The sequence below is a fragment of the Gavialis gangeticus genome, unplaced genomic scaffold, assembly GCF_001723915.1.
Source record: "Gavialis gangeticus isolate Ggan-Ray unplaced genomic scaffold, GavGan_comp1, whole genome shotgun sequence".
NCBI classification, from domain to species: domain Eukaryota; kingdom Metazoa; phylum Chordata; order Crocodylia; family Gavialidae; genus Gavialis; species Gavialis gangeticus.
This window is the reverse complement of record NW_017728992.1, coordinates 32,931,265-32,934,066: the sequence shown is the minus strand read 5'-3', so window position 1 is coordinate 32,934,066 and position 2,802 is coordinate 32,931,265.

The following is a 2,802-nucleotide window of genomic DNA, read 5'->3' as shown; positions in this document are numbered from 1 at the left end:
ACACTGAAAATCCCTGCTGCATCTGGGATCTGCCCTTCTAGTACCACTGTGGCTTCCACCCAAATAGAAACCATGGTTCTGGCCTCTACTCAGTTGGGGCCTCCAGCTCTTGACTTGGGGGCCACCTGGAATGACTGCAGGCACCTGGGGTCAGGAGCAATGACACCTCCCCTTGTGAGGTTTTCTCCGTACTGGAGTCTCTGGAGTGCTGGATAAGGTTGCTCCAGGCTGCAGTACAAAGGCTGCATGTCATCAGGGATGGCAAAGAAGAGATTGACTCTTACTGCCAGACTCTTCACCTGAAGAATAGAGAGGGGAGTGCAAGGATAGATGGCAGGAAAAGGGTGGACAAGAGAAACTGCCATGAAAAACAGCTACAGGATGTTTGGATGAAGGTTGTCTCCAGCCCCAAGGCACACTGCACCAGGGTTACCACCCACCTGGACCTTTGCAACAAGTACAAATTCCTCACAGCACCTGGACAGCCAGCTGACCTGCCAGCTCCAGCGCTAGAGAAAAAAGGGTATCTTGCAACCACCCCAAGGAAAAAATGAAGAGTGATTGTTGTGGGCGACTCCCTCTTAAGGGGGACAGAGGAAGTGATCTGCTGCCCTGAACCCCTGGCTCATGAAGTCTACTACCTCCCAGGGGCCTGTATCCCATCATTGGTAAAGATCTCATAAGGGAGCACCTTGAGAGGCTGGATATTCACATATCAGCTGGCCTGGATGGAATGCAACCAAGAATACTAAAGGAACTGGCTGACATCATAGTGTGACCAGTGGTGAGGATATCTGAGAACTTGTGATGCTCAGGAGAGGTTCCTGAAGATTCGGAAGAGGGCCAATGTGTTGCTTATCTTCAAGAAAGGGAGGAAGGAAGATCCAGGGAACTACAGGCCAATCAGTTTGACCTCAATCCCTGATAAGATATTTAGAAAAAATCATCAAAGAAACCATTAAAAACAGGCTAACAGAATGCAACATTCTGAGAGAGAGCCAACATGACTTCATTGTGGGTAGATCTTGCTTGCTCAACCTCATTTCCTTCTACGACCATGTGACACATCTGGACAAGGGAGATGAAGTTGATATAAGTTTTTGGACTTCAAAAAAGCCTTTGACTTGGTCTCCCATTAAATCCTCATGGTAAAACTGTGGAACTACAGCCTTGACAACCTTCTGGTCTGACAGCTGGGGAACTGGCTCAGTGGTTGGACCCAGAGAGTGATAGTCAATGGAACCATGTCAGCACCGTGTGTGTTAACCAGTGCTGTCCCCCAGGTCTCTGTTCTTGGACCAGTAATCTTTAATATATTTATAAACAATCTGTATTCAGGTGTCAGAAATGGACTGGCAAAATTTGCTGATGACTCCAAATTATGGGGAACTGTGATTGCACTAGAGGATAGGTTGGTGATTCAGGCTGACCTGGACAGGCTCACAAGGTGGGCGGATCAAAACCTGATAGCATTCAACGCAGAGAAATGCAAGGTGTTCCACCTCGGGCGGGGGGGAATCCACATCATACTTATAGGCTTGGCAGTGCTACACTCACCACAACCAAAAGAGACTTGGGGGTCATGACTGATCACCAGATGAACATGAGCTACCAATGTAATGATCCAGCTAGCAAAGCTAACAAAACCCCGGTTAGCATCTAGCAATTCATCTCAAACAAGACTCAGGAAGTCATCCTTCCACTTTACTTGGTCCTGGTGAGGCCACAACTAAAATACTGCGTCTAGTTCTGGGCTCTCCACTTTCTCAAAGTTCTCCACATCCTTTCTAGAGTCCAGAGGAGATCCATGCACATAATTAGAGGACAAGAGAACAGGCCTTATGAAGAGAGGCTGAAAGGCGTGGGACTTATCAGCCTGGAGAAGTGAAGGCTCAGGGAGATTTGGTGGCTACCTGTTAGTATATAAGGGATGTACATCACGAACTGGGAGAACATCTGTTCACCAGGGCACCCCAAGGGAATACCAGGTCTAATGGTCACAAGTTCCTGGAAGACTGTTTTAGGCTGGACGTAAGAAAAAACTCCTTTACTGTCCATGTCCCCAGAGTCTGAAATAGACTCCGTGCAGGAGTGGTGTAAGCACCTACTCTGGACACTTTCAAGAAACTCGGATGCTTATCTTGCTGGGATCATTTGACTCCCCTGACTTCCTGCCTCTTGGGCAGGGGGATGGACCCAATTATCTTGCGAGGTCCCTTCCAGCCCTGATGTCTATGAAATCTATGAAAGTGTTTAAATGAAACACACACAACTTAGAAATGCCAACAGAAAAGTGATCTGTGCAGCATAGTTTGGTTCTATTATATATAAGCATTATGACCGAGTATTTAATTATTTGAAATATTAATATTTCACATACGGTTTATCCACAGGACCTCTACCTCATTCACTTTAAAGTGTGGTTTTGTACTGAGGTTAAATCTACACTAAGTAAATAATAATAAAAGATAACCTTTACTAAAGTTCCTCTGCTTCATTTATTGGAAAAGTTGGAAATGTATAGTGCATGAGGAAAGGAATTGCAAGCAGAAAAAGGATAATTTTATAGTAAAGACACTTGAATTTTGCCTTGGAGCACTAAATTCTCTGCCACAAAGTTTTTATTTATTATATGGTGTTTAGCAAAGCATTGAAGCCAGAGTTTTCAGATTTGGTAATTGTTTGGGTGTTCTTAATTTTCTAGGTGTCTGACTTAAGGTTGATTTCATAGTTTCATAGTTTGTAGGGTCGGAAGGAACCTCAGCAGATCATCGAATCCGACCCCCTGCCATGGCAGGAAAG